Source organism: Triticum aestivum, chromosome 7D (assembly GCF_018294505.1).
Source record: "Triticum aestivum cultivar Chinese Spring chromosome 7D, IWGSC CS RefSeq v2.1, whole genome shotgun sequence".
Classification (NCBI taxonomy): Eukaryota; Viridiplantae; Streptophyta; class Magnoliopsida; order Poales; family Poaceae; genus Triticum; species Triticum aestivum.
Genome location: NC_057814.1, coordinates 307,051,339 through 307,079,113, shown reverse-complemented (window position 1 = coordinate 307,079,113; position 27,775 = coordinate 307,051,339).

Genomic DNA, 27,775 nt, shown 5'->3' with positions numbered 1-27,775 from the left:
GGTCCGTCAAGTCATTCTATTACAGAATGACTAGGAGAAACAAACTTCGGTACCTCATCCATATCCAGGATTGGGTCAAAGTAGTTGTGCTCCGCAGATCAAAATGCCAATCCAGCTTCTGATCTGTTCTACCCTAGAGTATTACCCCCTTTATGTCAGGATTGTCATGAGAATTGCACCATCTCTTATGAATTATTGATGCAGTGATACTTCTCGCCATCGTTGTTCATTCCTCGGTCCCCGTGTTGTTGCAACCGGAATGCCGACAAATGAATTGCGATGTGTGAAGTCAATACTCCTAGCAACCCTGTTGCTTGGTAGTTAATGGACAATACTCTCATTCTTAGCATGCTGGTTATTGAGACATCCTCCTAAGATTGATCGTGCTACTAGTCCATACTTCCTGGTGCACTCTTCGATCGATGGGTTAGGATTTTGTCAAACCCTTGCTCTTTTTGATCATATCGTCCTGCCTGAAGAGCAAGATTGTTCTCGAGCTTAGTAACATATCGGTGGATCGTGATTTTCTGATTGTCTTCTAGGAAGTATCACCAGGTTGTCCCTTGACTGTTATGTTTTGCTCGTGATCAGGTTGGTTCTCTTATAAACCACCCCTTCTCCAAGAATCTGTGTTGGATATCCCTAAGCTAGTTGGTTAAGCTAAACAACAACTTGGAGAGTTGGAAGATAAAGCCTTGCCTTACTTAGTTCATCCTAGAGGGATATCTTTTGAGTGTGTGTGTTGAAGAAAGATGATATCTTCATCGATTGGTCCTCATGATCAGTTATTGGATCTATTATCTTCTCCAAACTTTGATTTGAGTGTGGGCTATATCCTCAAATCAAATCAGAACCAACGATGTTTGTAATGTTGTCTTACTCGCGGTTGATTCCACGAGCATACACCATTACATCTTTTGGTCTGACCAATGCTATCACCTTGTTCACATAATTGTGGAATTCCATTTATATGGAACCCTGGATGAATTGTTGTTGAGCCCATCGACAACATCCCTATCATCTCCATGCTTTGTTGGACATTAAGATAGTTTTGGAAACTTTGTAAGCAATGCCTTCGTGTTCTGTTCATGAAGCTCATGCTTGGATGGAAGAAGTGTCTTCCTCGAATTCATGTGCATTCTATGCAAGTTGCCGCCGTGAATCCGAGAAAGATTGTTTTTGTTTCCTCTGGAATCATCCCAAATTAGTCGCGCATATGTGCGAAGTACTCTATGGTTTGATAGGTTGGCCGCCTCCATTCCATATGTGTTTCCTAGCACACAAAGCCACTGATTGATTTGTTCAAGGTGAAGAAGCTCCTTCTTAAGAGCTAACCCGGGCTTATAAAAGGACTTCGATATCCTCAATGATGGTTCCCTACCAGAACTCGGTAGTGTTTTGTTGTAAGACTACCATGTGGCCATGCTTGTCTGGGACAGCGTGTTCACATGTGTGTAGCAGAACCAGCTCATGTTTTGGAGCTTACTACCATAGTCCATTTCCTGGGAATCTCGCAATGTCATCTCGTCGGTTTGTGTTGCAAACTTTCTTTTCCAGACATGCTGTCTAAAATATCCCGTTCCCAACCAGATCTAAATCTCAGGCAGATATGATGGTTGGAACATTCCCAACATTTGCATTTTGTCCCCAGCTTGCACCGCCATTGTGCCAATTTCCCATGGGCTGCTCTCTCAATAATTGTTGTTCAGGATCATCTTCAAAAGTGGTCCTACCATGGGTCCCATCCATTTTCGATGATAAGCAAAAATCATCCATTGCGTTGTCTTCAACAAGGTAGTCCACATCATCCATTCTAGTCTGAGTATGTCATTTCTTCGAACTCTTTGAAACGATCAATTGTGTTTTTCCTTAGGCTGGTATAGAGAGTTTCAATGACCTCTGTATCAAAAGTAATTATTTTTGCCACTTAAGGGAATAATTCTACAAGTCACCTCCCCCGAGGTGTCCCGTTATGGAATCATGGCAATTATCTCATCGCTACTTTGACCCCATGCACCATCTTATTCCAGCGTGGAATTGTTGCCTACCAATTGAACCTTCGTCATCTGTTTCTTTTCCATCACCCCTGATGTGTGTTTTGTGTCTCATCTCAAGAGATGTTATTATGCCTCATTCTATGAGTTGATCGTGAGTTGCTTGATCTCCAAGAAGATCGATTCCTGTAGAGTTTCCTTTTGTCGCCATAGTGTTGGCATGAATGTCTCGAAAGCAAAGATGTCAAGATCAAGATGATGTAATGAATCAACATCTTCGAGGAGAGCAATTGGATCATGAAGATTGTGTTAGTTTGTGTCCCCTTTGTCTTCTTACCTCATGTCTTGAATCTCGGGACGAGATTCTTGTTTAGTGGGGGTGAGTTGTCACAGCCCTAGAATACTTGTCTGTAAATAATTATATTAGTTGCATTTGAGAGCATCATGCATCATGTCTAGATTCTGAAAGTTGAATTGAGGTTAGTTCAAACCCTCAGAAATAACTTCAGAAATAATCAACATTAAAATCTTTACAAAGAAGTCCAAGAAAATGCTCCTCTTAGTCTCTGAAAATATTGGCAAGAGGTAAAACTCAAAACAATATTTTTGGAGTCTCAGAGATATTTATTTTGGGCCTTTGAAGTAAATCAATAACTATTTGCATTGGATATATATTTGTTAATTAATTAATATATGTCCAATAATTCTGATCTTTGGTGAAGGGCTTTGGAATAATCCAACTAATCCCTACAAGAATTATCAGAAGCAACAAAAATGATTTAGTGTCTAAAACTAAATCAAAACAAAATACAGAAAATGCAAAACAGAAGAAAGAGAGAGAGAGAGAGAGAGAGAGAGAGAGAGAGAGAGAGAACTACCTCGCCATACCTGTGTAGCCCACTTGACCCAGCCGAAGCAGCCCAGCCCATTGGCCCAAGTGCCAGTAGTCCCTGACCTTGAGCCAGTCGGACGAGAGGCGCGTGCTTGGCGCGCGCGACCACGCGCCGAGCCACCTCCCGCCTCCCTGCCTCCTCCTGCGGCTCCATGGAGACGCCACGCACCTCCCTGCCTCTCTCTCCCCTCCGTGCTCACTTTCCCCTCCCCTGGCTCTCTCCCCTGAGCTCACCTGAGCGCTGCCGTCGACGCTGGTCGCCACCACCGCGGCCACCATCCACCACTCGTCTCGCCGATGCATCCATAAGAACCGCCGCGTATTCCTCTTCGTCTCCACCGATCTGCGCAAGGCTGGGCCCACCGCAGCGACGTGTCTGCCTCGTCTTCAACCTCAGGCACCCGAGCTCGCCTCCAGTCGATTCGGCGCCGCCAGGACCTCCCCGAGCTCGCTGACCACCTGTTCGATATATTCGTGAGCTCCTGCTCCCAACCCCTCTCTCCCCTCTGTCGATTTCCTCCTCTAGCCCCACTAGCCACCCCGGCCGAAGCTGGACGCCATTGCGCTTCATCACCGCAGTGGATAGAGCCCATCACCGACGCGTCTGAGAGCGTCGCCGTGCTCAGCACAGCTCCAAGAGCCTAGAACACCCACCCTCTGCTCCTGCCATGCCCTGAAACGCCGAACTCGAGCACGCCCGAGCTCCGGCCACCGCCTGGCTCGATGCTGGCATCATTTCCGGCCACCCCAGCACACCCCTCCCGCACCATTCGACGCGCGAGATCATCAGCAGCACGTAGATGGCCTCGGCTGCCCTTTTGGTCGCCGGAACGCGAAGCCCGCAGCTCTCCGCCATGTTTGGCCTCACTGGCGGCGAACTGCCGGTGGGTTTGACCCACTTTGACTACGGCTGGACCCCACCTGAGTCCAAGACATGTGGGGCGGGCCCCTGACCGAAATTAGTTTAGGTTTTAATTAGTGCTAATTACTCACTTAACTGAATGAGACACTGACATGTTGGACCGACCCTGATTAGGTTAACTTTAGGATTAAAAATAACAATAATCCAGTGTTTAACAAGGTGAGTCACTGACCATTGGGCCCCACTGGTCAGGTTTGACCAGGGCAGCTCAGTTGACGCGCTGATGCAGGGATGACCTCATGCTGGCGTCATAATTCTTTTTTGGGTATTTCTTATTTCAGAAATGATTAGGAAATTCCAAAAAAAAAATTAAACTTAAAAAATTCACAGAAATTCAACCGTAGCTCAAATTGAAATAATTTATATATGAAAAATTATCAAAAAAATCCAAAGAATCTGTTTATGGCATTTTCATGCATGTTTGAAAAATTTATACCTGCTGATGAGGCCAAACCAATTAAATGGCATATGAATAATCACATATGGAGTTTGAATTTGAATCTTGTATTCAAACCAACTTCATTTAAATTGTTGCTAGTTGCATTAGCTCAAACCACAGAATATTGCCATGTCATGATCATGCATCATATTGTTGCATTGCATTGATTGTGTTCTTTCTCTGTTTGCCGATATTTGTCCCCTCTCAGTGGACGTAGTTTTGACGATGAGTTCGATGAAGAACTATACTATCTTCAGAAGTGCCAGGCATGCAAAACCCCCTTGTTCATTCTGATACGTCTCCAACGTATCTATAATTTTTGATTGTTCCATGCTATTAGATTATCTGTTTTGGATGTTTATGGGCTTTATTAAACACTTTTATATAATTTTTGGGACTAACCTATTAACCCAGAGCCCAGTGCCAGTTTCTGTTTTTCCCTTGTTTCAGTGTTTCACAGAAAAGCAATATCAAACGGAGTCCAAACAGAATGAAACCTTCGGGAGAGTTATGTTTGGAACGAAAGCAATCCAGAAGACTTGGAGTGTACGTAAGGGAAGCAACGAGGAAGGCACGAGGCAGGGGGCGCGCCCACCCCCCTGGGCACGCCCTCCACCCTCGTGGGCCCCTCGTGGCTCCCCTTACCGACTTCTTTCGCCTATATATGTCCATACACCCTAAACATCATCGGGAAACAGAATAGATCGGGAGTTCCGCCACCGCAAGCCTCTGTAGCCACCAAAAACAAATCGGGACCCTGTTCCGGCACCCCGTCGGAGGGGGGATCCCTCACCGGTGGCCATCTTCATCATCCCGGCGCTCTCCATGACAAGGAGGGAGTAGTTCACCCTCGGGGCTGAGGGTATGTACCAGTAGCTATGTGTTTGATCTCTCTCTCTCTCGTGTTCTTGATTTGGCACGATCTTGATGTACCGCGAGCTTTGCTATTATAGTTGGATCATATGATGTTTCTCCCCCCTCTACTCTCTTGTAATGGATTGAGTTTTCCCTTTGAAGTTATCTTATCGGATTGAGTCTTTAAGGACTTGAGAACACTTGATGTATGTCTTGCCGTGCTTATCTGTGGTGACAATGGGATATCACGTGATCTACTTGATGTATGTTTTGGTGATCAACTTGCGGGTTCCATTTGTGAACTTCGGAAAGGGGTTGGCACATGTTTTCGTCTTGACTCTCTAGTAGAAACTTTGGGGCACTCTTTGATGTTCTTTGTGTTGGTTGAATAGATGAATCTGAGATTGTGTGACGCATATCGTGTAATGATACCCACGGATACTTGAGGTGACATTGGAGTATCTAGGTGACATTAGGGTTTTGGTTGATTTGTGTCTTAAGGTGTTATTCTAGTACGAACTCTATGATAGATCGAACGGAAAGAATAGCTTCGTGTTATTTTACTACGGACTCTTGAATAGATAGATCAGAAAGGATAACTTTGAGGTGGTTTCATACCCTACCATAATCTCTTCATTTGTTCTCCCCTATTGGTGACTTTTGAGTGACTCTTTGTTGCATGTTGAGGGATAGTTATATGATCCAATTATGTTATTATTGTTGAGAGAACTTGCACTAGTGAAAGTATGAACCCTAGGCCTTGTTTCAACGCATTGCAATACCGTTTACGCTCACTTTTATCACTTGCTACCTTGCTGTTTTTATATTTTCAGATTACAAAAACCTATATCTACCATCCATATTGCGCTTGTATCACCATCTCTTCACCGAACTAGTGCACCTATGCAATTTACCATTGTATTGGGTGTGTTGGGGACACAAGAGACTCTTTGTTATTTGGTTACAAGGTTGCTTGAGAGAGACCATCTTCATCCTACGCCTCCCACGGATTGATAAACCTTAGGTCATCCACTTGAGGGAAATTTGCTACTGTCCTACAAACCTCTGCACTTGGAGGCCCAACAACGTCTACAAGAAGAAGGTTGCGTAGTAGACATCAAGCTCTTTTCTGGCGCCGTTGCCGGGGAGGTGAGTGCTGGAAGGTATATCTTTAGATCTTGCAATCGAATATTTTAGTTTCTTGTTTTATCACTAGTTAGTTTATAAAAGAAAACTAAAAAATGGAATTGAGTTTGCCTCATACGCTTCATCTTTTTAATATCTTTCGTGAGTATGATGGGAAGGAAAATTGTGCCAAAGTGTTAGAAGAAGAATCCATTAAAACGTTTGGCACTAAATCTTTGAATGATGAGCATGATTGCAATGTTGTTAGTATGAACTCCTTGAATATACATAGTACTAATGATGAAAATGTCTCCTATAAACATGTCAATTTTTGTGGAGTGCATTGGGTTTGCAAGTACACACCAAATAGGGAAGATAGATATTGCAAGAGGCATAAGCATTTAGAAACTAAATGGTTGCAAGAAAGGCTAAATGTCAGTGCTGAAAATTAAAAATTTCTTAGCCATACTTGTGAACTTTGCAATGAACATGGTCATTTAAATATCAAATGCAAATTGTTTCATGATCGAATCGTGTCCAAAAATTGTGATGACTTGATTTCCCTTGCACATCATAATGAACTTAGTCTGCTTTTGGGTTATGAAGAATTGAAACGTCAAACTAAGTTTATTCCAGAATATAACCTTGAGAAATTCCTCGATATTGATCTTGAAGAAATTTATATGTATTGTGCGGTAAATTGCATTGAAAATCCTTATATTGCCAATTACATAAAGAAAAGAAAACAAATAGAAGATGAAGAGAATACTAATGAAAGGGAAGAGACTTCCCAATATCCTCCTATTATTTCTTATGATGAATCAGGTAACGAGGAGGAGCCTTCTATTCAACCAATCTCATCAATAAGGAGCTCCAAAATGAGGATTCAACCCACACATGATGTGAAGAAGAAAAGGAGAAGACGGAGAAGCAAAGGTAAAAAGGTATCCCTCCCAAATGATGTTGCTCCTGCTACTCATTGTGAGGATGATAATTGCTATACTATTGGTGCTATCCATACTATTAATGATGAGAATGATTATGCTTATGATATGAAAAGGCCCAAGCTTGGGGAAGCTATGTTTGATGAGGATGACATATTTGAGAATATATTTGCTGAAATTAATGTTTGTCCCAAGCTTGGGGATGCTACGTTTAATGAAGATGATATTTTTAGTCTCCCAAGTTTTGATATGCAAATTTATAATGATGATAGCATGCCTCCTACTTATGATGATTATATTGATGAGAGTGGGTTTGGAAGAGTGTCAACTTTAGGAAGTAATGATCCCACTATTTTGGAGGATGTTGAATCTTATTATGATAATTATGAAAGTGGATTTGGAGAGGTCATTACTTTATTTAGTAATGATTCCACTATCTTGGAAGAGGTTTCAATTGATTATGAGGAGAACAAAGTTGCTACTTATGATGATTATTGTGATGAACTTATGCTATAAAAAGTAGTGATGATTATATTTATAAAACTTGTCATGATTATGATTACCCTTTTTCTGAACATTACGCTTTTAATATGGAAACAATTTATAGTATTCGAGTTTCTTATGATACTCCCACTATTCCGAATGAGAAGAATTTTGCTTATATGGAGAGTAGTAAATTTTCTATGCTTGTAGATCATGAAAATAATGCTTTAGGTGCTGGTTATATTGTTGAATTCATTCATGATGCTACTGAAAATTATTATGAGGGAGGAATATACGCTTGTAGGAATTGCAATAATACCAAGTTTCCTCTCTATGTGCTTAAAGTTTTGAAGTTATGCTTGTTTTGCCTTCCTATGCTAGTTGATTATTGTTCCCATAAGTTATTTGCTCACAAAATCCCTATGCATAGGAAGTGTGTTAGACTTAAATGTGCTAGTCATATTCTTCATGATGCTCTCTTTATGTTTCAATTCTCTTTTATGCGAGCATCATTGAAATCATCATGCCTAGCTAGTGGCATTAAACGATAGCGCTTGTTGGGAGGCAACCCAATTTTTATTTTAGTTTCTTGCTTTTTGGTTCTGTTTAGGAATAAATATTTGATCTAGCCTCTGGTTAGATTTGTTTTTATGTTTTAATTAGTGTTTGTGCCAAGTTAAACCTATAGGATCTTCTTGGATGATAGTTATTTGATCTTGCTGAAAATTCCAGAAACTTTCTGTTCATGAAAACAATTGTTAAAAATCACCAGAACGTGATAAATACTGATTCCAATTGCAGCAGATCACTAAACAAATTGTCTAGGTCGTCCTATTTTGGTAGATTTTTCTGAGTTCCAGAAGTTTGTGTTAGTTACAGATTACTACAGACTGTTCTATTTTTTACAGATTCTGTTTTTCGTGTGTTGTTTGCTTATTTTGATGACTCTATGGCTAGTAAAATAGTTTATAAACCATAGATAATTTGGAATACAGTAGTTTTAACACCAATATAAATAAAGAATGAGTTCATTATAGTACCTTGAAGTGGTGTTTTGTTTTCTTTCGCTAACGGAGCTTACGAGTTTTCTGTTAAGTTTTGTGTTGTGAAGTTTTCAAGTTTTGGGTAAAGATTCGATGGACTATGGAATAAGGAGTGGCAAGAGCCTAAGCTTGGGGATGCTGAAGGCACCCCAAGGTAATATTCAAAGACAACCAAGAGCCTAAGCTTGGGGATGCCCCGGATGGCATCCCCTCTTTCGTCTTCGTTCATCGGTAACTTTACTTGGAGCTATATTTTTATTCACCACATGATATGTGTTTTGCTTGGAGTGTCATTTTGTTTTATTTTGTTTTGCTTGATGTTTGGATACAATATCAAGATCTGAAATTCTTAAATGTTAGAGAGTCTTCACATAGTTACATAATTATTCAACTACTCATTGATCTTCACTTATATCTTTCGGAGTAGTTTGTTGTTTGCTCTAGTGCTTCACTTATATCTTTTAGAGCACGGCGGTGGATTTATTTTTAAGAAATATATGAACTCTCATGCTTCACTTATATTATTTTGAGATTCTTTAGAACAGCATGGTAATTTGCTTTGGTTATGAATTTAGTCCTAATATGATGGGCATCCAAGAGGGATATAATAAAAACTTTCATATAAAGTGCATTGAATACTATGAGAAGTTTGATTCTTTATGATTGTTTTGAGATATGAAGATGGTGATATTAGAGTCATGCTAGTTGAGTAGTTGTGAATTTGAGAAATACTTGTTCTAAAGTTTGTGATTCCCGTAGCATGCATGTATGGTGAACCGTTATGTGATGAAGTCGGAGCATGATTTATTTATTGATTGTCTTCATTATGAGTGGCGGTCGGGGACGAGCAATGGTCTTTTCCTACCAATTTATCCCCCTAGGAGCATGCGCGTAGTACTTTGTTTTGATAACTAATAGATTTTTGCAATAAGTATGTGAGTTCTTTATGACTAATGTTGAGTCCATGGATTATACGCACTCTCACCCTTCCACCATTGCTAGCCTCTCTAATACCGCGCAACTTTCGCTGGTATCATACACCCACCATATACCTTCCTCAAAACAGCCACCATACCTACCTATTATGGCATTTCCATAGCCATTCCGAGATATATTGCCATGCAACTTTCCACTGTTCCGTTTATTATGACACACTCCATCATTGTCATATTGCTTTGCATGCTCATGTAGTTGACATCGTATTTGTGGCAAAGCCACCGTTCATAATTCTTTCATACATGTCACTCATGAGTCATTGCACATCCCGGTATACCACCGGAGGCATTCATATAGAGTCATATCTTGTTCTAAGTATTGAGTTGTAATTCTTGAGTTGTAAGTAAATAAAAGTGTGATGATCATCATTATTAGAGGATTGTCCCAGTGAGGAAAGGATGATGGAGACTATGATTCCCCCACAAGTCGGGATGAGACTCCGGACAAAAAAAGAAAAAAAAAAGAGGCCATAAAAAAAGAGAGAAAAGGCCCAAATAAATAATAAAAAATGAGAGAAAAAGAGAGAAGGGACAATGCTACTATCCTTTTACCACACTTGTGCTTCAACGTAGCACCATGATCGTCATGATAGAGAGTCTCCTATGTTGTCACTTTCATATACTAGTGGGGATTTTTCATTATAGAACTTGGATTGTATATTCCAATGATGGGCTTCCTCAAAATGCCCTAGGTCTTCGTGAGCAAGCGAGTTAGATGCACACCCACTTAGTTTCTTTTGTTGAGCTTTCATACACTTATAGCTCTAGTGCATCCGTTGCATGGAAATCCCTACTCACTCACATTGATATCTATTGATGGGCATCTCCATAGCCCGTTGATACGCGTAGTTGATGTGAGACTATCTTCTCCTTTTTGTCTTCTCCACAACCACCGTTCTATTCCACCTATAGTGCTTGTCCACGGCTCACGCTCATGTATTGCGTGAAGATTGAAAAAGTTTGAGAACATCAAAAGTATGAAACAATTGCTTGGATTGTCATCGGGGTTGTGCATGATTTAAATATTTTGTGTGATGAAGATAGATCATAGCCAGACTATATGATTTTGTAGGGATAGCTTGCTTTGGCCATGTTATTTTGAGAAGACATGATTGCTTTGTTAGTATGCTTGAAGTATTATTGTTTTCATGTCAATATTAAACTTTTGTTTTGAATCTTATGGATCTGAATATTCTTGTCACAGTAAAGAAGATTACATTGATAATTATGTTAGGTAGCATTCCACATCAAAAATTCTGTTTTTATCATTTACCTACTCGAGGACGAGCAGGAATTAAGCTTGGGGATGCTGATACGTCTCCAACGTATCTATAATTTTCTATTGTTCCATGCTATTATATTATCTGTTTTGGATGTTCATGGGCTTTATTAAACACTTTTATATAATTTTTGGGACTAACCTATTAACGCAGAGCCTAGTGCCAGTTTCTGTTTTTTCCCTTGTTTCAGTGTTTCGCAGTAAAGGAATATCAAACGGAGTCCAAACGGAATGAAACCTTCGGGAGAGTTATTTTTGGAAAGAAAGCAATCCAGAAGACTTGGAGTGTACGTAAGGGAAGCAACGAGGAAGGCACGAGGCAGGGGGCGCGCCCACCCCCCTGGGCGCGCCCTCCACCCTCGTGGGCCCCTCGTGGCTCCCCTTACCGACTTCTTTCGCCTATATATATCCATATACCCTAAAAACATCGGGGAACAAAATAGATCGGGAGTTCCGCCGCCGCAAGTCTCTGTAGCCACCAAAAACCAATCGGGACCCTGTTCCGGCACCCTGCCGGAGGGGGGATCCCTCACCGGTGGCCATCTTCATCATCCCGGCGCTCTCCATGACGAGGAGGGAGTAGTTCACCCTCGGGGCTGAGGGTATGTACCAGTAGCTATGTGTTTGATCTCTCTCTCTCGTGTTCTTGATTTGGCACGATCTTGATGTACCGCGAGCTTTGCTATTATAGTTGGATCATATGATGTTTCTCCCCCCTCTACTCTCTTGTAATGGATTGATTTATCCCTTTGAAGTTATCTTATCGGATTGAGTCTTTAAGGATTTGAGAACACTTGATGTATGTCTTGCCGTGCTTATTTGTGGTGACAATGGGATATCACGTAATCTACTTGATGTATGTTTTGGTGATCAACTTGCGGGTTCCGTTTGTGAACTTATGCATAGGGGTTGGCACATGTTTTCGTCTTGACTCTCCGATAGAAACTTTGGGGCACTCTTTGAAGTTCTTTGTGTTGGTTGAATAGATGAATCTGAGATTGTGTGATGCATATCGTGTAATCATACCCACGGATACTTGAGGTGACATTGGAGTATCTAGGTGACATAATGGTTTTGGTTGATTTGTGTCTTAAGGTGTTATTCTAGTACGAACTCTATGATAGATCGAACGGAAAGAATAGCTTCGTGTTATTTTACTACAGACTCTTGGATAGATAGATCAGAAAGGATAACTTTGAGGTGGTTTCGTACCCTACCATAATCTCTTCGTTTGTTCTCACTATTGGTGACTTTGGAGTGACTCTTTGTTGCATGTTGAGGGATAGTTATATGATCCAATTATGTTATTATTGTTGAGAGAACTTGCACTAGTGAAAGTATGAACCCTAGGCCTTGTTTCAACGCATTGCAATATCGTTTACGCTCACTTTTATCACTTGCTACCTTGCTGTTTTTATATTTTCAGATTACAAAAACCTATATCTACCATCCATATTGCACTTGTATCACTATCTCTTCGCCGAACTAGTGCACCCATACAATTTACCATTGTATTGGGTGTGTTGGGGACACAAGAGACTCTTTGTTATTTGGTTGCAGGGTTGCTTGAGAGAGACCATCTTCATCCTACGCCTCCCACGGATTGATAAACCTTAGGTCATCCACTTGAGGGAAATTTGCTACTGTCCTACAAACCTCTGCACTTGGAGGCCCAACAACGTCTCCAAGAAGAAGGTTGCGTAGTAGACATCACATTCCGATACAATCGCACTCTCTCGCTCTTGCTCTCTTTTACTGCATTAGGACAACAATGCGTCAACTGTTACATGCTGCAGTAGTTGAACCCCTTTCCTTTGCATGACCTATCATTGCCACAATAAATAGATGAAACCCACTAGCATGAGTAGGAGTTGTTTGAGCCCTGATGTGCCTACTCATTCATGCTTGTTGTCATGCCTGCTACTGCTTAGACTTGAGTCAGGTCTGATTCATCGGGGATGAATTGGAATGTGGTGAACATGTCTTACTATTGAGAGCTAAGTGTGTGAACATGTTTTGGTAAAGGTAGCGGTGAGAGGCCATGTAGGAGTACATGGTGGGTTGTCTCATTGAAACCGTCCTCAGGAACTGAGTTCTGTGTTTGTGATCCATGAACAGCTACTACCACACGTTGGGCCCTGAAATATGACCCCGCTCGACTTATTAACCGCCCCTGTCCTCTGTCCAGGAGTTGCAAGTAGTTTCTGGTGTTTATAGTATGTTGGAGGCCGTGCGCAGCACTGACCCGGGGGGTGGGCTGTGATGCAGTAGGCAAGTGGCACGGTGTACCGGACGCCCGTTTGGTGCCTCGGGAACCCTGCACACATTGTTTGAGGCCGTAGTGGAAACCTCGGCCGGACTCCCTGCGGATGGAACCTGAATAGACGATAAACATGGACTAGGGACTTGTGTGGTTAGTCGGGTCATGGACGACACCCTCGCCAGGCTTCCGCTTGAAGGTTGCCGAGATACATGACATGTACATCGCGGTAAGTGGCAAGAGCGTGTGTGAAGAAGTACACCCCTGCAGGGTTATAAATGATCTATTCGAATAGCCGCGTTGACGGTAATGGACTTCTGGGTTGCCTATAGAGTTCATAGACAAGTGAAAGTGGATACTCTAAAATGCGCAATATAAGCGTGAGTGCTATGGTTGGCCTTCTCATAGGGTGACGGGAGCGGATCCATAGTGGTGTATTGATTTGGTGAATATGTGGACTCGTGTGTGCCACCTCAAAAGAGTTACCAGCAGTCGGAGTACAGGATAGCCACTGAGTCAAAGCTGGGTTGCTGCAGTTAAACTCCACCACCCCTTTGTTGATACTGATGCATATGTAGATAGTTCTGATGTAAGTCTTGCTGGGTACATTTGTACTCACGTTTGCTTAATTTATAATTTTCTAGAGAGACTTCAGTCTCACTAGTAATTCCGCGTGGACTTCGACGTTTAGCTTGTTACCTCAGCTATGATCTTGTGCCCTCGGTAGGATCTTGTAGATAGTGAGGCTTCTCAGCCTTTTTCATTTGTAGTTGTTTGTACTCGGACAAGTTAAGCTTCCGCATGTGCTTATTGCTTGTATGACTTGAATGGTGGGTCATCAGACCTATGTTTGTAATATCTGGCTCCTCGGAGCCTAATGAATAAATACTTTGAGTCATAGAGTTGCGTTGTGATGCCATGTTGTATTTGCACATATCGAGCATATTGTGTGTATGTTATTGAAATGCTTGGTATGTGTGGGATCCGACAACCTAGTTGTTTATTCTTGGTAGCCTCTCTTACCGGGAAATGTCTCATAGTGCTTCCACTGAGCCATGGTAGCTTGCTACTGCTCCGGAACACTTAGGTTGGCCGGCATGTGTCCTTCATCGTTCCTGTGTCTGTCCCTTCGAGAAAATGTCACGTGTTGCTCCTTTAAGTCCTTGTAGCTTGCCATGACTTGGGTTCATACGTTGATGACCGACACGTTCGTTGTTGGGTTATGTATGCTTGTCCCTGTAAGTTAGTGCCACCTTGGGTTTACGACTAGTCATGTCGGCCCGGGTTCTCTGTCACATGGATGCTAGCGACACTATCATATACGTGAGCCAGAAGGCGCAAACGGTCCCGGGCCAGGTAAGGTGGCACCTGTGGGGATACCGTGCGTGAGGCCGCAAAGTGATATGATGTGTTACATGGTAGATCGGTGTGATTTAGGATCGGGGTCCCGACAAAAAGCGTCAAGAAGCAGCAGCATAATCAGGACCAAAATAAGGCAGAGCACTTACTGGTCCACGGCGGCGTAGTCCCTCGGCCTCTTCTGAAGCACGAAGCCCGAAGGCTTCGCGGCCTCGGGCGCCAGCGTGCGAGTTCCAAGAGTGGATGAGGGTGCGGCAGATGGCCCTGCGGCAGCACCAGTCGGTGTCAGAATAGGGGCGCCACCTCGGGAGATCAGCGTCGACCTGCTCTTCGTCGGGACCCCAGCCAGCGGCTTCTTCGGGGGAGTGGCCTTGGACCTCGTGGTGACCTCGGCGGGGGGCAAGGACTCCCTCACTAGATGATCGTCAGCATCGTCATCGTCGGGGAAGGCGCGGAGGAGATCGGTCATGCGCGGTGGGGAAGTCTCCCCCGCCCCCTCCCGGGTCGCCTCCGAGTCCGGATCCTCCTCCTCGCCAGAGTCATCGGAGGACAACACCATCGGGGCCTCGGCGGACACCGGTGGCACAAGCCCGTGCTCGTTGAAGACGGGCATGGTGGCAGCGATCACTGCCCCGTCAGGGCGGCTTTATAGCGGAAGATGAGTGTCCGGCGGGTACCCCTGATCCTCCCCAAGCAAGAGGCGGAGAGCCACGCCCAACTCCTCATCGGACAAGGGGTCCGAGCGCAAGCGGAGGTCGCCCCCCTCGTCCTCAAGCTTTCACATGGGGCGCGAAAGTGCCTGGAGCGGGGCCAGGCGCTGCGCTAGGAACTCCTTGACTATCATGGCCCCCGTCAGCTTCTCTGCCTTCGGGTCGTCGGGCTTCAGGTCGGCAGCCATCTTCTCCAGCACATGCTTCGCCCGAGGGTCGGCAAGCTTTGTGCTGAACCAACCCTCGTGAGGTGAAGGCATCCCCGTTGGTAGCGTCGGCTGAGGATAGGATCACTTGGAATCCATGAGGACCCACTTGTTCCTTAAGCCCTCGGCCTACTTCCCGGCCCTCGAGATCGCATTGGACCCGTTGGCCGCGACAAAGTTGGCGCATCCCGAGCACTGCTCCTCCTTGTTCCGGAGGTAGAAGAAGTGGCGCAGCTGCGCCACGGACGTCATCACCCCCACGAACGCCTCGCGGTAGAAGGCAAAGATTGACAGGAGGAGAACGGAGTTGGGATGAAGATGGAGGGCATGGAGATTGTAGTGGCTGAGCACGGCATAGAAGAAATCGGAAAAAGGAGGGACCAACGCCGCAAAAACACTATTCAAGAAGAAGGGATGAAAGGTACTGCCCAGAGCCTCAGGCTTGGCGGAGCCAGCCCGAAGCGCTGCCTCTCTTCCCTCGTCGTCCTCGCCCGCCGCCATTCGGCACGCAGCGGCGAGCTTCTCCTCCGAGACCGCAGGTGCACTCAAGGCCGGCTCGTACCAGGCGGGTGAGCGCGAGGCCTTAGCCTTGTCAGGCGCCATCGGATGCGAGCTCGGAGGGGATTTCCGGCGGATCTGGAGTCTTTTTGGGTGAGAAGAGGAAGGGATCTGGAGCAAGGCAAAGGAAGGTAATGAAAACTCTGTTGCTTGCGCCAGTCCTTTTGTTAGCCGAGGACGGTTGCCGAGGCAGCATGGGGAAGCGGAGGCGCCCATGTCCCACTCACCAAGCATCGACCGAGGCCACACGCGGTTGGGGCACGCGGCGCTCCACACTTGCCCTTTGGCTTCACCTCGAAGCCAAGTCCAAGCGCGCCTTGGGCCCAGGGGCTACTTTCGGCATCCTGGGATCGGGGGTGCCCAGACTTGCCTGCCTGCGGCCCACGGTGTGGCTCCACCAACGGCCCGGTACGGCCCAGCTTCGGCAGCAACAACTCAAGACCCTCGCGAGGCACTGTGCCTCGCGAGGCGGGCGACACCAAGACCTCCCTGGGGGCGGCCACGCTAGGATGGCTCCCGAGGAGCGGAGATATGTATGCAAGGGGGACCTTGCGAGGTTCACATGATGTGAGCCATGACGACCAAGGCCAGGCGGGCGCCAGCGGGCGCAGTGTACCAGTTTCCTCTTTGGTGCTAAAGAGGCAGGCGCGGGCGAGGAGTCCCGAGGCATCAGGCGAAGGTTTCCACGTCGGTGCAACAAGACCAAGACCAGCAGGACGGCGGGACAAAGGTCACCACGGAGCCCACAACAACGTCACCACCAAAGACTTTGGCAGGCGAAGACCACCTTTTGTCAGGATAGCTTGTACTAGTTGTCTCCCTTCAAAATTGGCCGTTGTGGGATCCCTTCCCGCCTACATTTGGGAAGAGGACCGGGGCCTCTATAAATAGGACTAGCCACCACCATAGGAGGCAACTGATCTAATCTCATCTAGGGAGACAACTCATCTTGGATTGGGTCCATTCCACCAAGGCCATCTCTCCAGCTCATCGAGCCCAAGAACACCTCTCCTCCTGAGGCTGTTCATCCACTGTACTAGTTCATCCTTAGCCCTCGAGGCAATCCACCACCACCACACTGGAGGAGGGTATTACACCACAACGGTGGCCTGAACCAGTATAAACCTCTGTGTCTCGTGTTCTTTGGGTTCGTCGAGCTAGGCTGCGAGATCGTTGAGTGAGTGAACTAGGGAGAGAGAGTTCTTCGTGCGCACCCCAATGTTTGAACCTCATAAGGGTTTGCCGGAACCCCCAATCAGACAGAATCATCTTCAAAAGTGGTCCTACCATGGGTCCCATCCATTTCCGATGATAAGCAAAAATCACTCATTGCGTTGTCTTCAATAAGGTAGTCCACATCATCCATCCTAGTCCGAGTATGTCATTCTCTCGGACTCCTTCAAATGATCGACTGTGATTTGCCTTAGGCTGGTATAAAGAGTTCCAACGATCTTTGAATCAAAAATAATTCTTTATTCCACTTCAAAGAATAATTCTATGAGTCACCTCCCCAAGGTGCCCGTTATGGAATCATGGAAATTAACTCCTCGCTACTTTGAAACCCAAGCACCAAATTACTTAAGCGAGGAATTGTTGCCTACCAAATTGAACCCTTGTCATCTATCTCTTTCTATCTCTCCTGATGTGTGTTTTGTGTCTCAACTCGAGGAGTTCTTACGTCTCACTCCATGAGTTGATTTGAGTTGCTCGATCTTCAAGAAGATCGATTCCTGTAGAGTTTCTTTTTGTCGTCATCGTGTTGGATGAAGATCTCGAAAGCAAGGATGTCAAGATCAACATGATGCAAGGAATCAACGTCCTTATGAAGTGCAAGTTGGATCACAAAGACTGTGATAGATTGTCCCCTCTTCCTCTTACCTCACGTCTTGAATCTTGGCATGGATTCTCGTTTAGTGGGGGTGAGTTGTCACAACCCTCGAATTTGATTGTAGATAGTTGCATAGGCATCCATGCATCATGTTTAGTTCAAAGAAAACTTGAATTGGGGATGACCAAACCCTAGAACTAAATCAATTCAAATAGGTTCAACTTAAAATCATTTCAGTGAACCAAAAATGCCCTTCAGAAAAGTCCATCATTTTTGTATTGGTCCAAAACCTTTGCCAAAAATGGTGCACATATTTTTAGGTCACTCTGGATTTTTGAGTTAATCCATAAAGTATTTGAATTTGGGCATTTAATCCCTATAAATATTTTTAAATACTCAAATAATTCTGAAAACAGTTGAGGTCTATTGGAAATAATTCTAATAGTGCCCACAATTATTTTCGGGATTTCATATTAAGGTATAGTATTCTTACTAAATCTAAAACAAAGAAAGAAAATAGAAAACAGAAACAATTTAGAAAAACACAGAGATGGAGGGATGCTCACCTGGGCTTCACTTGTGCTGGCCCAGCTCACCTGTCCTGGTGCCAGTCATCCCTAACCTCTGCCATTAGGCAGAGGCGGGATAGTGCACGCGCGCGCGAGGCACCACGCCTCCTCCTACTTGCCGCTAGACACGTGGGCGAATGCCCTGGAGCCGTCCCGATCCAGCCGACACCCCACTCCCCCCTGCTCTCTCCCTCGCCTCTGCATCGTCGCAGCCGGACATTGTCGTTGCCGCCGCCCACTGTTGTCGCGTCCACTGCCACCCCCTCGCCTCTCTGACGTGCCTCCCTAGTCATCTCTGTCGGCTCACGCGACCGGAAGAGCCCCAACATGTCGTCCCCGACCTCTTCTTCCTCCTTCGGCTGCCGACATCGCCGGCGACTGCACCTCATCTCCAGCTCATCCCCGGGCTTGCTGAGCTGCGCTGCGATCCCGCTATGAGCCCCGCCGTCTTCCCCCTGCTCCATGAGCTCGATCTTGTCTCCTAGCCGCGCTAGCCATCGGATGTGAAACCTCACTACCACCGCCCATGTCGCCGTCGTCTTTTCAGCCACCGCACCTCGCGCCTGAGCGCGTCACCATGCTCAGCACGTCTCCAGGACCACGTAGCACCCCACCGCTTGACCTGACGTGCACCACAACGCTGGTTCCGAGCGCAACTAAACACCAACCACCGCCACGAGCTCGAGTCCAGCGAGCTCACTCCTCCCGCTCGCACCGTTCGACGTGGACGAGTCTCCTTGTTCCGTAGATGGTCTGGGCCTTCATTTGGTCGTCTTGAGATGAAACCCGAACGCCTCCGCCGTCTCTGGCTTCACCGGCGACGAGCCGTGGGTCAACTCCGGCGAGTTTGACCCGGGTTGACCACGTTTGACTCCCCCTGAGTCATTGACATGTGGGGCCAGCCCCTGGGTTAATTATGTTAACCACATAATTAACGCTAACAACAACAGTTAGTGAAGTAAGCCACTGATGTGTGGGTCCTAGTCGTAAGGTTTAACCTGGGCTGACGCTTTTGACTTGCTGACGCAAGCATGATGCAAGGCTGATGCAGTAAAGATTTTCTGGCTTTTTCAATATCCTAGAAAATCCAGAAAATAGTTTAAACTTTGGGAAATCATAGAAATTAAACCGTAACTCCAAATGAGATAATTTATATATGAAAAATTATCAGAAGAGTCTGTTTATGGAATTCTCATGCATGTTTGAACAACTTATACCTGTTGATCAGGTCAAATCAATTAAATGGCATTTTAAATGCTTCTTTTGGAGTTTGAATTTGAACCTTTGGTTCAAATGAACTTCAACTAACATGGTAGCATTTTGCATTAGCTCAAACACTAGCATATTGCCATGTCACATTCATGCATCATATTGTTGCATTGCATTGATTTAGTTTCCTCTTGTTTGCCGGTGTTTGCTCCCTCTCGGTAGACGTGGTTTCGACAATGAGTTCGATGAAACCGATAAAGAGCTTTACTATCTTCAGAAGTGCCAGGCAAGCAAACCCCCCTTGACCATCCCGTTACAATCCCACTCTCCCGCTCTTGCTCTCTTTTACTGCATTAGGACAACAACGATTCAACGGTTACATGTTGCGGTAGTTGAACCCTTTCCTCTGCATGACCTGTCTTTGCCACAGTAATTAGTAAAAACCCACTAGCATGAGTAGTAGTTGTTTGAGCCATGATGTGCCTACTCATTCACGCTTGCTTGTTATGCCTGCTATGCTTAGAGTTGTGTCAGGTCTGATTCATCTGGGATGGATTGGACTGGTGATGAACATGTCCTATTGTTGAGAGCTAAGTGTGTGAACACGATTTGGTAAAGGTAGCGATGAGATGACATGTAGGAGTACATGGTGGGTTGTCTCATTGAAACCGCCCTCAGGAACTGAGTTCTGTGTTCGCGATCCAAGACAGTTACTACCACACATTGGGATCCTTAACTGACTCTCTCGACTTATTAGCAGCCTTGATCTCTGTCCAGGAGTTGCAAGTAGTTTCTAGTGTTTGTAGTATGCTGGAGGCTGTGCGCAGCGCTGACCCTAGGGGTGGGCTGTGATGCAGTAGGCAAGTGGCCCAGTGTACCGAGACACCCGTTTGGTGCCTCGGGAACCCTGCACACATCGTTCGGGGTCGTAGTGGAAACCTCGGCAGGACTCACCGCGGATGGAACCTGAATAGGCGATAAACCTGGACTGAAGACTTTCGTGGTTAGTCAGGTCGTGGCCGACACCCTCGCCATGCTTCCGCTTTAAGGTTGCCGAGATACATGGCGGTAAGTGGCGAGAGCGTGTGTGAAGAAGCACACCCCTGTAGGCTTGCGATCCAAGACAGTTACTACCACACATTGGGATCCTTAATTGACTCTCTCGAATTATTAGCCGCCTTGATCTCTGTCCAGGAGTTGCAAGTAGTTTCTGGTGTCTGTAGTATGCTCGAGGCCGTGCGCAGCGCTGATCCTAGGTGTGGGTTGTGATGCGGTAGGCAAGTGGCCCGGTGTACTGAGACACCCATTTGGTGCCTCAGGAACCCTGCACACATCGTTCGGGGCCGTAGTGGAAACCTCGGCCGGACTCCCTGCAGATGGAACCTGAATAGGCGATAAACCTGGACTAAATACTTGTGTGGTTAGTCAAGTTGTGGCCGATACCCTCGCCCGGCTTCCACTTGAAGGTTGCCGAGATACATGACGTGTACATGCGGTAAGTGGCGAGAGCGTGTGTGAAGAAGCACACCCCTGCAGGCTTGCGATCCAAGACAGTTACTACCACCTATTGGGATCCTTAATTGACTCTCTCGACTTATTAGCCGCCTTGATCTCTGTCCAGGAGTTGCAAGTAGTTTCTGGTGTTTCTAGTATGCTCGAGGTCGTGCGCAGCGCTGACCCTAGCGGTGGGTTGTGATGCGGTAGGCAAGTGGCCCGGTGTACCGAGACGTCCGTTTGGTGCCTCGGGAACCATGCACACGTCGTTCGGGGCCGTAGTGGAAACCTCGGACGGAATCCCTGCGGATGGAGCCTGAATAGGCGATAAACCTGGACTAGAGACTTGCGTGGTTTGTCAGATCGTGGCCCGACACCCTCGCCAGGCTTCCACTTGAAGGTTGCCGAGATACATGACGTGTACATGGTGTTAAGTGGCGAGAGCCTGTGTGAAGAAGTACACCCCTGCAGGGTTAACATGATCTATTCGAATAGTCGTGTCCGTGGTAATGGACTACTGGGTTGCTTGTGCATTTCATAGACAAGCGAAAGTGAATACTGTAAAATGCGCAAGATAAGCGTGAGTGCTATGGATGGCCATCTCGTAGGGAGACAGGAGCGGATCCATAGTGGTGTATTGATATGGTGAATATGTGGACTCGTGTGCACCACCTCAAAAGAGTTACCAGCAGTCGTAGTACAGGACAGCCACTGAGTCAAAGCTGGCTTGCTGCAGTTAAACTCTGCCATCTCTTTGTTGGTACTAATGCATATGTAGCTAGTTCTGATGTAAGTCTTGCTAGGTACATTTGTACTCACGTTTGCTTAATTTATGTTCTTGTAGAGAGAGACTTCAGTCTTGCTAGTAGTTCCATGTGGACTTCGACGTTTAGCTTGTTAACTCAGCTACGATCTTGTACCCTTGGGAGGGTCTTGTAGATAGTCAAGCTTCTCAGCCTTTTTCATTTGTAGTTGTCTGTACTCATACATGTTATGCTTCCGTTGCTTGTATGCTCTGTATGTTGGGTCATGTGACCCATGGTTGTAATTCTTACTATGTATGACTCTTCGGAGCCTTCTGAATAAATACTTTGTGTCGTAGAGTTTTGTTGTGATGCCATGTTGTATTTGCACATATCGAGCATATTGTATGTATGATTTTGAAATGCTTGGTATGTGTGGGATCCGACAATTTAGTTGTTTATTCTTGGTAGTCTCTCTTATGGGGAAATGTCTCCTAGTGCGTCTAGTGGGCCATGGTAGCTTGCTACTACTCCAGAACACATGGGATGATCGGCATGTGTCCTTCTTTGCTCCTGTGTCTGGCCCTTTGGGGAAATATCACGCGTTGTTCCTTGAAGTCCTTATAGCTTGCTACGACTTAGGTTCATACGTTGATGACCGACACGTGCATTGCTGGGTCATGTATGTCTGTCCCTATAAGTTAGTGCCACCTTGGGTTTACGACTATTCCTGTGGTCCGTCAAGCCATTCTATTCCGGAATGACTAGGAGAAACAAACTCCAGTACCTTATCCATTTCTAGGATTGGGTCAAAGCAGTTGTATTCCGCAGATCAAAATTTCACTCCAGCTTTTGTTCTGTTCTACCCTGGAGTATTACCCCCTTTATGTCAGTATTATCATGAGAATTGCACCACCTCTTATAAATTCTTGACGCAGTGATGCATCTCGCCATCATTATTCATTCCTCGGTCGCCGTGTTGTTGTAACCGGAACGCCGACAAGTGAACTCTGATATGTGAAATCAATACTCCATGCAACTCTGTTGCTTGCTAGTTAATGGACAATAACCTCATTCTTAGCATGTTGATTATTGAATCATCACCCTAAGGTTGACCGTGCTACCTAGTCCTTATTTCCGGTGCACTCTTCGATCAATGATTTAGGATTGTGTCAATCCTTGCTTATTTGATCATATCATCTTTCCCTAAAGAGAAAGATTGTTCTCGAGCTTAGTAACATATCGGTGGTTCATGATTTTCTGAATATATTCTACGAAGTATTTCCAGGTTGTCCCCTGACCACTATGTTGAGCTCGTGATCAAGTTGGTTCTCTTGTAACCACCCCTTCTCCAAGAATCCGTGTTGAATACCCCTAAGCTAGTTGGTTAAGCCAAACAACAAGTTGGAGAGTTGGAAGATAAAAGCTTTATCTGACTTTGTTCATTCCAAAGGGATATCCTTGTGTGTGTGTTGAAGAAAGATGCTATCTTCATTGATTGATCCTCGTGACCAGTTCTCGGTGCTATTGTCTTATCCAATCCTCGATTTGAGTATGGGCTATCGTCAAATCAAATCAGAACCAACGATGTTCGTAATGTTGTCTTACTCGTGGTTGATCCCTCGAGCATCACACCATTATACCTTTGGGTCTAACCAATGCTATCACTGTGTTCACTAAATTGTGGAATTCACCTATATGGAAGCCTAGATGGATTTTTGTTGAGCCCATTGACAACATTTTCATCTTATCCATGATTCATGTTGAACATCTAAGTTAGTGTTGGAAACTTTTATAAGCATTGTCTTCATGTCCCGTTCATGTAGCATATTTTCGGATGAAAGAAGTGACTTCCTCTAATACATGTGCATTTGATGCAAGTTGCCGCCGTGAATTCGAGAAAGTCAATGTTGCTTCCTCTGGAATCATCCCAAGTCAGTCATGCATGTGTGAAGTATACTTTGGTTTGTGAGGTTAGCAGCCTCCATTGCACATGTATTTCCTAGGACACCAAGCCACTGATTGATTTGTTCAAGGATAATAAGTTCTAAGTGCTAGTCCTGAAGGTACCAGACGGACATGCACAAGACTTTGTTATTTCAATGATGGTTCCCAACCAGAACTCGGTTGTGTTTTATTGTGAGACTACTATGTGGTCATGCTTGTCTGGGACAGCGTATTCACATGTGTGTAGCAGAACCAGCTCATGTTTTGGACCTTACTATCGTAGTTCATTTCCAAAAACTCTCGCAACGTTATCTTATGGAATTGTGTTGCAAACTTTCCTTTTCAGACACGCAGATGTCTGAAATATCTTGTTACCAACCAGATCTGAATCTCAGGCAGATATGATGGTTGGAACATTCCAAACATTTGTGTTTTTACCCCCAGCTTGCACCGCCATTGTGCCAATTTCCCATGGGCTGCACTTCTTGGTAATTGTTTTTCAGGATCATCTTCAAAAGTTGTCCTACCATGGGTCCCATCCATTTCCGATGATAAGAAAAGATCACTAATTGTGTTGTCTTCAACAAGGTAGTCCACATCATCCATCCTAGTCTGAGTATGTCATTCTCTCGGACTCCTTCAAATGATCGACTGTGATTTGCCTTAGGCTGGTATAAAGAGTTCCAATGATCTTTGAATCAAAAGTAATTCCTTTTTCCACTTCAAAGAATAATTCTACGAGTCACCTCCCCAAGGTGCCTGTTATGGAATCATGGCAATTAACTCCTCGCTACTTTGAAACCCAAGCACCAAATTACATAAGCCAGGAATTGTTGCCTAACAAATTGAACCCTTGTCATCTATCTCTTTATATCTCTCCACATGTGTGTTTTGTGTCTCAACTTGAGGAGTTCTTACGTCTCACTCCATGAGTTGATTTGAGTTGCTCGATCTTCAAGAAGATCGATTCCTGTAGAGTTTCTTTTTGTCGTCATCGTGTTGGATGAAGATATTGAAAGCAAGGATGTCAAGATCAACGTGATGCAAGGAATCAACGTCCTTATGAAGTGCAAGTTGGATCATAAAGACTGTGATAGGTTGTCCCCTCTTCCTCTTACCTCACGTCTTCAATCTCGGGACGAGATTCTTGTTTAGTGGGGGTGAGATGTCACAACCCTAGAATTTGATTGCAGATAGTTGCATAGGCATCCATGCATCATGTTTAGTTCAAAGAAAATTTGAATTGGGGATGACCAAACCCTAGCATTAAATCATTTCAAATAGGTTCAACTTAAAATCATTTCAGTGAACCCAAAATGCCCTTCAAAAAAGTTCATCATTTTTGTATTGGTCCAAAACCTCTGCTGAAAATGGTGCACATATTTTTAGGTCACTCTGGATTTTTGTGTTAATCCATAAAGTATTTGAATTTGGGCATTTAATACCTATAAATATTTTTAAATGCACAAATAATTCTGAAAACAGTTGAGGGCTGTTGGAAATAATTCTAACAGTGCCCACAATTATTTTCAGGATTTTATATTAAGGTTTAGTATTCTTACTAAATCTAAAACAAAGAAAGAAAATAGAAAATAGAAACAATTTAGAAAAAAACAGAGAGGGAGGGATGCTCATCTGGGCCTCACCTGTGCTGGCCCAGCTCACCTAGCCTGGTGCCAGTCATCCCTAACCTCTGCCAGTAGGCAGAGGCGGGACAGCGCACGCGTGCGCGAGGCGCCACGCCTCCTCCTGCTTGCCGCTGAGCCACTGGACGTGTGGGTGAACGCCCCGGAGCCATCCCGATCCAGCCGACACCCCCACTCCCCCTGCTCTCTCCCTCACCGCTGCACCGCCGCAACCAGACGTTGCCGCCACCCGCTGTTGTCGCATCCACCGCCACCCCCTCGCCTCTCCGACGCGCCCTCAAGCTCCGCCGTGCCGCCCTAGTCCTCTCCGTCGGCTCACGTGATCGAAAGAGCCCCGACGCGCAGTCCCTGATCTCTCCTTCCTCCTTCGGCCACCGAGATCGCCAGCGACCGCACCTCATTTCCAGCCCGTCCCCGGGCCTGCTGAGCTGCGCTTCGACCCTGTTGTGAGCCCTGTCGTCTTCCCCAGCTCCCCGAGCTCGATCTCGTCTCCTAGCCGCGCTAGCCGTCGGAGCCGAAACCTCACTGCCACCGGCCATGTCGTCGTCGTTGTTTCAGCCACTGCATCTCGCGCCTGAGCGCGTCACCATGCTCAGCACGTCTGTAGGAGCACGTAGCACCCCACCGCTCGACCTGACGTGCACCAGAATGTTGGTTCTGAGTGCAACTGAACGTCGGCCGTCGCCACGAGCTCGAGTCCGGCGAGCTTGCTCCACCCTATCTTCTCCCGCTCGCACCGTTCAACCCGGATGAGTCTCCTCATTCCGTAGATGGCCTCGGCTTCGATTTGGTCACCGTGGGACGAAACCCGAACGCCTCCGCCATCTCTGGCATCGCCGACGATGAGCCGCGGGTAAAATCCAGCGAGTTTGACCTGGGTTGACCACGTTTGACTCCCCCTGAGTCATTGACATGTGGGCCAGCCCCTAGGTTAATTATGTTAACCACATAATTATCACTAACAGCAATTGTTAGTGATGTAAGCCACTGATGTGTGGGTCCCAGCCGTTAGGTTTGACCTGGGCTGGCGCTTTTGACTTGCTGACGCAAGCATGATGCAAGGCTGATTCAGTAAAGCTTTTCTGCCTTTTTCAATATCTAGGAAAATCGAGAAAATAGTTTAAACTTTAGAAAATCATAGAAATTAAACCGTAACTCCAAGTGAGATAATTTATATATGTAAAATTATCAGAAAAATCCAAAGAATCTGTTTATAGCATTCTCATGCATGTTTGAAAAACTTATACCCACTGATCAGGTCAAATCAATTAAAGGGCATTTTAAATGCTTCATTTGGAGTTTGAATTTTAACCCTTGATTCAAATGAACTTCAACTAACATGGTAGCATTTTGCATTAGCTCAAACACTAGCATATTGCCATGTCACATTCATGCATCATATTGTTGCATTGCATTGATTGTGTTTCCTCTTGTTTGCCAATGTTTGTTCCCTCTCGGTAGACGTGGTTCCGACGATGAGTTCGATGAAACCGATGAAGAGCTTTACTATCTTCAGAAGTGACAGGCAAGCAAACTCCCCTTGAGCATCCCGTTACAATCCCACTCTCTCGCTCTTGCTCTCTTTTACTGCATTAGGACAACAATGGTTCAACTGTTACATGTTGCGGTAGTTCAACCCTTTCCTCTGCATGACCTGTCTTTGCCACAGTAATTAGTAAAAACCCACTAGCATGAGTAGGAGTTGTTTGAGCCATGATGTGCCTACTCATTCACGCTTGCTTGTTATGCCTGCTATGCTTAGAGTTGTGTCAGGTCTGATTCATCTGGGATGGATTGGAGTGGTGATGAACATGTCCTATTGTTGGGAGCTAAGTGTGTGAATACGATTTGGTAAAGGTAGCGATGAGAGGCCATGTAGGAGTACATGGTGGGTTGTCTCATTGAAACCGTCCTCAGGAACTGAGTTTTGTGTTTGCGATCCAAGACAGTTAGTACCAGACATTGGGATCCTTAATTGACTCTCTTGACTTCTTAGCCGCCTTGATTTCTATCTAGGAGTTGCAAGTAGTTTCTGGTGTTTGTAGTATGCTGGAGGCCGTGCACAGCAGTGACCCTAGGGGTGGGCTGTGATGCGGTAGGCAAGAGGCCTGGTGTACCGAGACGCCCGTTTGGTGCCTCGGGAACCCTGCACACATTGTTTGGGGCCGTAGTGGAAACCTCGGCCGGTCACCCTGCGGATGGAACCTGAATAGGCAATAAACTGGACTAGGGACTTGCGTGATTAGTCAGGTCCTGGCTGGCACCCTCGCCAGGC